This window comes from Nicotiana tomentosiformis, chromosome 12 (genome assembly GCF_000390325.3).
Source record: "Nicotiana tomentosiformis chromosome 12, ASM39032v3, whole genome shotgun sequence".
NCBI lineage: Eukaryota > Viridiplantae > Streptophyta > Magnoliopsida > Solanales > Solanaceae > Nicotiana > Nicotiana tomentosiformis.
Genome location: NC_090823.1, coordinates 24816946 through 24827638, shown reverse-complemented (window position 1 = coordinate 24827638; position 10693 = coordinate 24816946).

Genomic DNA, 10693 nt, shown 5'->3' with positions numbered 1-10693 from the left:
TCAGCTCAGTTTAATTGAACAAAGATTTGACTTATGAGGAGGAGCCGGTAGTTATTCTAGATCGGCACGTCCGTCAGTTGAGGTCTAAGAGTTATCCTTCAGTTTGGGTACAATGGAGAGGTCAGTCGATTGAGGCAGCTATCTGGGAGTCCGAGTCAGATATACAGAGCAAATATCCACATCTTTCACTATCTCAGGTACTTCTCTAATTCTGTTTGAGGATGAATGTTTGTTTTAGAGGTGGAGAATGTGATGACCCAAAAATATCATCTTTAATTTAAACATTCATTTATGTGTTCTATGAAGATGTTGAGAGCTTACCTGCTATGAGTTACGTATCACCTGAATAGTTTATGTGAATGGCGTTCCTTTTGTAGTAATATATTGCTTATGATGCCACTATTAATACTGTTTTCATGTTATATTACGTTGATTGAATTATGTATGTGTTATTAGGATTGGTTTCTGGGATTCTCTAGCAGGTGGATAGGCCCAGTTACAAAGGAAACTCTGGTGAAATGTTTGGAAATTTTGGGAGTTAGTAAAAATTCGGGAAATTGAAATGGGTGGAAGAAGAGATAAGTTATGTTATGTATTTGGGGGCGGACTCCACTTCTCATTTGAGGACTATTAATATTATGAAAATCAATTGGATATAATAATAAGTGTACGAGGCATATTATAAGTGATGTGGGGTCTAAGGAGAGGCCTAAGTTTAAGTCAAGTTGGAAACTTTCATAATAGACTAAAGTTCAAAATGACTACGCACAAGACCACAATTTGGACAAGCATATCTAAATATACATAAGTATTTATGTGATGATCAATCTATCAAATGAAATGTCTTCAAGCCTAGTTTCTAACGCTTCAAACCGTTCGTCATTTGGACTCTCCCACAAGAAGTTATGACCATATTACCAAAGTCTGGAAAAATGTGATTCTGCGGTCAGATGTGCGACCGCATAATCATTATGCGATCGCAAAACCCATTGTGCGACCGCAAAAAGGGTCGCAGACCTGTCCAGTACAGCACAGTTTTTTCCATCGATTTTGCGGTCCATTGTGCGACCCGCATACCCATTGTGCGGTCCATTGTGTGACCGCATACATGAGTTCGGAGGGTCCATTTCCCTATTTTCATAACCCGACCCCATTTTGATAAATAGGCTTTGGGGCTTATTTTTGGGGAAATTATCTTATTATTTTAGAGAGAAGTTAGAGTTTTCTAGAGAGAGAAAGAAGCTCAAGTAATTTGTTCATCAAAAATCTTGTTCAAGCTTTGAAATCCAACAAGGAAATATCACAAGATCTTCACCCAAGAGGTAAGGTTCTAACCCCTAGTCTTCAATTTCGAGTTTGGGTAAAGATGGGTGATTGTGAGTTTGATTCTTGGATGTTAGAGTATTAGTTATACATTCTTGTACCAATAAGGTTGTGGGAAGATTGTTGAGTTCAAATGGGTAAGATTGGATTGAAAATGGTAGAAATCTTTAAAGACTTTAATTGAGGATTTGAAAGGTAATCCGATGTCAGAATTCGATAATTTTTGTATGGTTGAACTCGTATCGGAACGAGTGTTCGGATTTTGTGAGTTTTTACGGGATTCGAGACATGGGTTCCACTATTGATTTTTAAAATAAATTACGGATTTTAATTCAGAAATTTTGTAATTTCATATGAAATTAGTTCCTACGATTCGTGTTGAGTATGTTGAGTTGTTTGTGATTAGATTTGAAGCTTTCAGACACGAATTCACGAGGCAAAGGTGTATTGGAATGTTGAAATTCGTTGCGAAGCGAGGTAAGTGTTGTGGTTAACCTTGACTTGAGGAAATAGAATCCTTAAATTATTTGTTAAGAGAATTTCACGTGTAATGATGTATAGGCGAGGTGACGAGTGCCTATACGTCGTCAAATTAATTATTTGCATAATTACTTGCAAAATCATAAATCATTTTAAATTATATTGTTAATTGAAAGATTTATATTGTTGGATCGGGTTGCACGCCGCAACGGATTTTATTTTAAGTTTATATTATTGGAGCGGGTTGCACGTCGCAACGGAAATAAATTGAGGGATCATGACTGCTAAATTGACTTAAATTTTTTATATGATTTACCGGTCTTACTTTTATTCATGTTATTATTATTATTAATGCGTACAGGTTAATGTAAGCGATCTGCCTTAGGCTCGTCACTACTTCATCGAGGTTAAGCTCGACACTTACAGAGTACATGGGGTCGGTTGTACACATACTATACTATGCACTTCTTGTGCAGATACCGGACTTGATCCTAGCGGCACACAGTAGACTTGCTAGAATTCAGCTATTCGCAGGCGTTCGCAGTTTTGAAGTCCCCTTCCACTTTATCATAGCTGTGTATTTCTTTCAGACAGCTTTATTTTCATTCAGACCTTTATTTGTATTATTCTAGTAGCTCGTGCACTTGTGATACCAGTTCTGGGATGGTATTTAAACATCACTACTATTATGCATTATTCACTTTATTTCAGACTTTATTTACACATTTCTTTTTATTATTAATTAATTTAAAATTATTTAGAAATGGCTAATATTATTCTAACGTTGGCTTGCCAAGCAAGTAAAATGTTAGGCGCCATCACGGTCTCGAAGGTGGAAATTTCGGGTCGTGACATAACCCGATAGGTCCGTTTATCCTTTCTTGATTTACGTGCGCAGTCTGTGTCCTTTTTTCGAAAGGTTTTTATGAGAAAAATTGATGAAAATGTCTAATTGTGTCTTAAAACTCATTTGAGTTGACTACGGTAAACGCTTTATGTAAAGGGACCCGGATCAATATTTTGACGGTCCCGGTGAATCCGTTTCGTAATTTGGGACTTGGGCGTATGCCCGGAAACGAATTCGGAAGTCCCTAAATTGATTTAATGTAATTTGTTTAAAACTAGTAATTTAAAGGTTTAAAGAATTCTTAAGTTTGACCGTAAGTTGACTTTGATGCTACTGGTTTCGGATTTTGATTTCAGAACTTGGTTCATTACAATATTTATGACTTGTCTGCAAAATTTGGTTCAAAACGGACTTGATTTGATGTGATACGGACGTCCAGTTAAGAAATTGCATGTTCTTACGTTTCATAAAAAAATTCATTTGTTTTGGTGCCTGATTCGTAGTTCTAAGTGTTATTTTGGTATTTTGATCGCGCGATCGAGTTCGTATGATTTCTTACACTTCTGTGCATATTTAGTTTGGAGCCCTAGTGGCTCGGGTGAGTTTTGGATAGGCTATGGATGATTTTGAACTTAGAAGAATAGCTGATGCCTTTACTGTTGCTGGTGCTCGGCTGCAGATCTCGCATTTGCGAACCTCGCTCTTGCGAAAAAGGCTTAGCATTTTGTGAGCATGGTATTTATTAGGGGTGTCTTGCATTTGCAAAGTAAATGTTCGTATTTGCAAACTTATAGTTGTCGCTTTTGCGAAAGCAGAGTCACATTTGTAACTGTGGCTTTTGCGAACTTGTAGCTGTCGCTTTTGCGAAGGCAGAGTCGCATATGCGAAGGAATGGTCCGCATTTGCGAGTGGTATGGGTTCGCATTTGCGACCAAAACATCGCGTTTGCGATGACTGGCCTTCTGAGAAGGATTCGCATTTGCGACCTCTTTCTCACATTTGTGATGTTCGCAATTGCGAACAAGATATCACAATTCTGACATCCGCAGCTGGTAAAAGAGGGAGAAAACGAGATTTAGCTCATTTCTTTCAATCTCTCAACCCTAAACTCCCTAGAGGCAATTTTTCCAAGAGATTTTCTTCCTAAATTCATTAGTAAGTGACTTAAATATACTTCTTTTCAATTAGCATTACATTTCATAAGTTTTCAACATCAAATCTAGGATTTTCATGGTAGAAATTAGGGATTTGGGAAGAATTTGGGGTTTTGCAAATTTAGGATTTAAACCTCAAATTGAGGTCAGATTTTGAAACTGTTACATACTCGAGATCGGGGTTGAATGGGTAAATAGGTTTTGGGCCGAATCTCGGATAATGACCAAGCAAGCTAGACGTTGACTTTTGTTGACTTTTTGGAAAAAGTGTAAAGATCTTAACTTTATGTATTGTAATTGATTTTCCTAGCATTATTTTATACTATTGAGTCGATTTGGTTAGATTCGATTGGTTTGGAGGCGTATTTTAGAGGAAAGGCCCTGGTTGAGCTTTGATTTGCTTGTAGAGCGAGGTAAGTATTGGGTCTAACCTTGATTTAAGGGAATAGGAACCCTTGAGCTACGTGCTATGTGAATTAGATGTGTAGCGGCTTATATGCGAGGTGACTAGTGTATATACGTCGCCAAATTACGTGTTTTCATGTTTTTCTATATTTCATTAATTATTTTATTCCATGTCTCGACTGTTACATGCTTTAATTACTTCCTATGCCTTAACTTGCTACTTGTCACTTATTTCTCTAGTATTAAAATGTTAGTTTCTTCCATGCTTCCATGATTAATTGCTACTTGCCTTAATTATCTTACTTGTACATTTTAATTGTCATATATTTGGCTTGCTTTGTTGCTTAGTATTACTTGTAGCATTTCTTGATTTGGTACGAGGGTCGTATGAGGCTTTACTTTCACATTTCTTTAATCGTAGAGATTCTTGTGATTCAAGTTGTTAAATTGATTGCACTTAATGATTTTGTTTATGGATCGGGTTGCACGCCACAACAGGTAAAATAATGGAGGATTGATATTGATATGGTGGGATCGGATTGCACGCCGCAATAGGTGAAATAAAGGAGGATTGATATTGATATGGAGGAATAAAGGAGGATTATGATATAGATTCTGATTATATGGTGGGATCGGGTTGTGCGCCGCAATGGATTTCTTATATGTTATTCTAGTTATTGATATGGTAAAATAAGGGAGAATTGTGTTTGTACGGTGGGATCGGGTTGCACGCCGTAACAGATTGTGTGTTTTGTATTCATTGTTGTACTGTGTTTGTTTTCGATTCTTTCATACGAGATTGTGAGTACTGGCAAATTCTGGCTTTCACCGATTCCGAGGATTAAGTTTATTTTCAAAAGTTAATTGCTTTATTTTTCCTGTGTTTCTTTCATGTTATTATTATTATTATTATTATTATTATTATTATTATTATTATTATTATTATTATTATTATTATTATTATTATTATTATTATTATTATTATTATTATTATTATAATAATAATAATAATAATACTGCGTACAAGTTATTGTAAGTGACCCGCCTTAGACTCGTCACTACTTCATCGAGGTTAGGCTCGACACTTATAGAATATATGGGATCGGTTGTACTCATACTACACTCTGCACTTCTTGTGCAGATTTTGGAGTCGGTCTTAGTGGCAATCAGTAGATTGCTCGGATTGATTGCCAGATTGGAGACTTGAGGTACGGTTGCTCGGCGTTCTCTGCCCTGAAGTCCCCTTCTATCTTATCCTAGCTGTTTATTTCAGTTTAGACAGTTTTACTTTCATTCAGACCATTATCTGTATTATTCTAGTCGCTCGTGCACTTGTGACACCAGTTCTGGGATTGTATCTAGATATTGCAGTTATTCTAGTTTTTCTCACTTTATTTCAGTTATATTTTGGTTTATTCAATTTAATTGGTATCAGCTAATTTGTTTTGTTAAAAATGGATATAAACTATTCTAACATTGGCTTGCCTAGCAAGTGAAATGTTAGGCGTCATCACGGTCCAGAGGGTAAGAATTTCGAGTCGTGACAAGTTGGTAGCAGAGCACTAGGTTGCCTAGGTCTCACAAGTCATGAGCAAGCTTAGTAGAGTCTAGAGATCGGTGCGGAGACGTCTGTACTTATATTCTCGAGGCTATGGAGTTTAGGAACAATTTCACTTCTTTCTTTCTCTGTGGTGTGATTTTATTCTATCATTTGATGATTTAACCATTCTATTCTTGTTCTCTCACAGATGGCGAGAACACGCACTGAATCTACAGTCAGACAGGAGTCGGAGCCCCCTGTGGCAGCTACTACCAAGGGCAGAGGCCGAGGCTGAGGTCGCGCCAGAGGCGAGGCAGGGCTTAGCCTAGAGCTCAAGTAGCAGCACCCGCAATGGAGCCTCAGGTAGATTTTGAGGTGGAGGTTCCAGCTCAAACTGTACCCGTCGGACCAGCTCAGGTCCCGGAGGGGTTCATAGCCACTCTAGTGCTTCAGGATGCTCTGGTCTGTTTGGTGGACCTTATGTAGAGTGTGGCCCAGACCATTACATTTTCGGTGGCACCAGCCGTCTCTCGGGCAGGGGGAGGAGCACAAACTCCCACTACTCACACCCCGGAGCAGGTGGCTCCCCAGTATCAGACTCTAGCATCCCTGCCATTTGGGGTGGTTCAGCCGGTTGTTGCGGCGCAGGCTGGTGATAGGCCTGCCATATCTTCTGAGGCCCTGTTGAGGTTGGATACGTTTACCAAGCTCTCCCTATTCACTTCAGTGGTGCACCTTCTGAGGACCCACATGATTATCTAGACCGCTGCCATGAGGTGCTATGGAACATGGGCATAATTGAGACCAATGGGGTCGATTTTGTAGCATTTCAGAGGGAGAGAGTGAGGTGATTTATTGATGGGCTCACTTACACTATCAGGCTAAAGATGGCCAAGGAGATCGGGAGTGATATTTCTTTCTAGACGACCGTAGATATTGCTAGACGGATCGAGATGGTTCGTGCTCAGGAGAGAGGGCCGGTATCAGATAAGAGGCCTCGTCATTCCGGTAGTTTCAGTAGTGCCTCATCTTGAGGCAGGGGCACTTTTGGTAGAGGCTATCCTCCCAGGCTATTTAATTCAGCGCTTCAAGCATCTCACAGTGCTTCAGGGAGTCGTGATCCTTATGTGCCTCATTCTGGGCAGCCAACCTATAGTGCATCATCAGCTCCTATCGGTGCGCCTCTGATTCAAAGCTATCACCGAGGTTACCGGCCTGTACGAGTCAGCTTCAGCTTCAGCGGCCACAACAGGATGGGTGTTTTGAGTGTGGTGGTATTGGTCACATCAGGAGGTTCTGTCCGTGATTGTTGGGCGGAATGCCACATCAAAGTTCTCGTGCCATGGTCCAAAGCATTTGAAGAGTTAAAATATTCTTTGAATATTGAACATACGGCCTTAGCCTTTTTTACATAACAAAACATATATCAAAAATTTAATTGGGAGCACCTATTACGAAGAACATTAATATCAACTTTGATAAAAAGGTGTAATTTTCCACACTGTCTAAAAGGCTTGTGTCATTGATGTAAACAAGGTTTAATCCGTATCATACATTAATCAATTCACACTATTAATATTACTTGTCGAAATTTCCATTGAAAATATATTTCTTAGTATGTCTGTCCATACCATGTCAATGGCAATCACAAGAGGAACTACCAAAAGTCTTTATCCTTTCAAAAAGTTTCTTCGTGGCTCCTTTTGCTAGTGCATTCGCCCTGTGGATTTGTTCCCCATAGCTATGTGCAACGCTTGTGGTCCCTAGCATCATCATCAATGATATATAAGTATATATCATTTTCATTCTGTAGAATATTGATTACCTCAGTGGAGTCTACACATTTATCTCTAGCGAAGATAGTGAATTTTCTACCGAAATCTTATATCCTTGCATAAGTGCCAATTATAGTTCAGCTAGAATGTTAGTATTGTTTGGGATACATTTCATGAAACACCAGTCGCCCCTGCTATTTCTGATAACTCCCCCATCCCCCTATTCCGGGTTGCCTAGTGGAGAGCCATCCGTATTGAGCTTGTAATAATCTCTTAAGGATGCATGGTTCCCATTTAACGTGAGGGTACTAGGCTTAGAAATTAAGGCAAATTCCGCAGATTTAGAAATTGTGTTTAAAACTTTAGCCTTTTCATTCTTTATGATTAAAGACACTATCACTCCGGCATACTAAATATGCCATAGGCAGAAAGGGTTATATCGACCCAAGAAAGGTAGTCACTGTATTCCTAACTCTTGATGTTAATTCCAAGTTGTGTCCCAAGAGTTTAAAGAAAAAACAATAGGGGCAGTCATAGGAGTTTTAGAGTTAAAGACCGTAATATCTTTCCAAAAGTTTTGTGCTTTTTGGAAATCAAAGAAAATAGTTCACAACATGAATTATATACGAACGTGCATCACAGCTTGAAGCAATATTACAACATAGTCTGTGTTGTGGTTAATGAGAATACAATAAATACATACTTTTTGAAGTGTAAATCTTTGTGTGCATGTTGCATTTTACGTGTTGAATTTTTTTATGTTAAAGCTTTCAAATATAGTGTTGATTGCGTAAGTCAAGAACTCTCTTGATAAAAGGGCCATCTTGTTTAATTTGACAGAATTTTGCTCTAATTTTTAAGAGATATATATTGTCTCACGTCAGATTTATACTTCAGTAAAAAATACAAAGAACCATCGAGTAATTATTATTTTTAGTTTTAATTTTTTTATTTTGTAGTATAACATATGTTGGCCCGAAATAGGCTTAAATGGAGAAATATGGTCAGTGATAATTCATGTATAACCAACCACAACTTGTTTAAGATCGTAGTTATTATTCTTGCATTTGCTATTTATCACGTTAGGTTTAGAAGGGCGTTTTATGAGGTTTAAAAAGATTAATGTTATTCGATAAATTATGCGTAGATTTTAGGGTTTTATCGTACAAATTTCTTTCACTTGCCATACGTATTACGATTAGGATTTAAGAGTTTGTCATGGCTCAAAATTACTCTCTAATTATCTTAAGATTTTATATTAAATTTCTCGAAAACAATTATACTATATGACAAAGAATAAATATTTTAACATATTTAAAGCTTATAATGGAATGCCTTTTACCTAGCAAGACAATATAAGAACATAAGAAGATATCCATATAAAAAACTTAGAATGCACGAGCACTATAGGGGGGAAAACTTTACTTCATAAATTGCCATCTTTTTATATATGAACATACTAAAACTTATACCATAAAAGAATGGCGGGCAACAAAACTTTTCCCACCCCCGCATAAAAGGCACTCATTATATTTATTACTTTTCTTTAACTTCTAAACAAAATAATAATTGGTGGCCTAAATGCAATCCAATAACATAATTCTAATAAGGTAAATTATGTATTGTCTAATTATGAACATTTAGGATTAGCACTAACTATTATAGAAATGGAACAAAAAATGGGCCCCGGATTACTTTCAAATCCTTCTAGAAAAGGAATTAACATAAAAATGTTTGATTCCGTCGTTATTTGAATTCATTTCCAATCAAACAATGAAATAATTTTACAGCTATAAATAAACTCTTAGTGGTGAGACCCAAAATCACCTTCTCTTAGTATCTCAAATCATAAGTTTTGCCATGGGAAGAAAGAGTAACCGGTCGCAAAAAAATTGACATGGTGAAGATACAAAACGAGAGAAACTTACAAGTGAGTTTCTCCAAGCGACGAATTGGCCTCTTCAAGAAGGCTAGTGAACTTTGTACACTAAGTGGTGCTGAAGTTGCCTTAGTGGGTTTTTCCCCGGAAACAAAGTTTACTCATTTGGCCACCCTTCTGTGGATTTGATCATGGATAGGTTCCTCGCAGAGAACCCTCAACCCAATGCTAATGTTGGTGAGGTCAATATGGAAGAGTTGATCGACAAAGAGGGGATATTGGAAATGGAGAGAAGCCGCGGAAAAGACTTACAAAGAACCTGGAGGGAGGAGCGTTGGTGGGAAGCTCCAATTGAAGAGCTAAACTTTTTTCAACTTCAACAAATGGCAGAGGCAATGGAAATGACAAAAGGTGCATGGTATTGCATTTCCATATCGTACCCTTGGAAGTGCCTTGGCTCCTTATGGGGGGGCTAGGGCGAGCTTTTCGTATGGCTCCAATGCTAGGGCATCTGAATTTCGTGGCTAGCTCTTCCCATTTCAAAACAAGGCTCTAGGATTCACCTTTGGTTCTAATAAGGCCAGTGGATCTACTTCAATTTAATAGTTCTTTAGTAGTTCAACTGTCATAATCGTCGTTTTGTTTCAAATAATTGTAGTTATCTCATATTGACATAATTGATGTAGATTTATCCATATTGTTCGCAATAGTTCGGCGTGGATAAATTATCAATTAAGTTCTTATTATTTACTACCTATGTTTCAGTTTATGTGAACATATTTTCTTTTTGATCCGTTCCAAACAGAATGACCCATTTCTAAATTTGGAAACAATTTTGCTTAAACTTACAATTTTACCCTTAATGAGAAGCTTTTATAACCACACATATACTCTGGGCCTCTTTTTGAATTGTTTATGACTATAAATTTCAAAAAAGTTTATTTTTTCTTAATTACGTGTCTAGTCAAACAGATTCACATAAATTAGAACGGGGGAGTATGATTTTAATCTTATTTTCAGTGAATGAAATGGTATATATGCCATTTATTTAGTCTGGTATAATCACTCATTGACGTAGAAATTAATATATAAGTGTTGAATGCTAAAGTAGTAAAAGATTAAATTTAAATCTGACAAAGAAGCCATACAAGTTAGCTTGAAGTGTTTATTTACCAAAAAAAAATAACTTGAAGTACAAATGATCTCATTTAAACGAAATAAAAACCTAATGGAGTGCATGTACCTGTATGCATATTATAAAAGAGCAATACATCGATGAGAAACTTTATG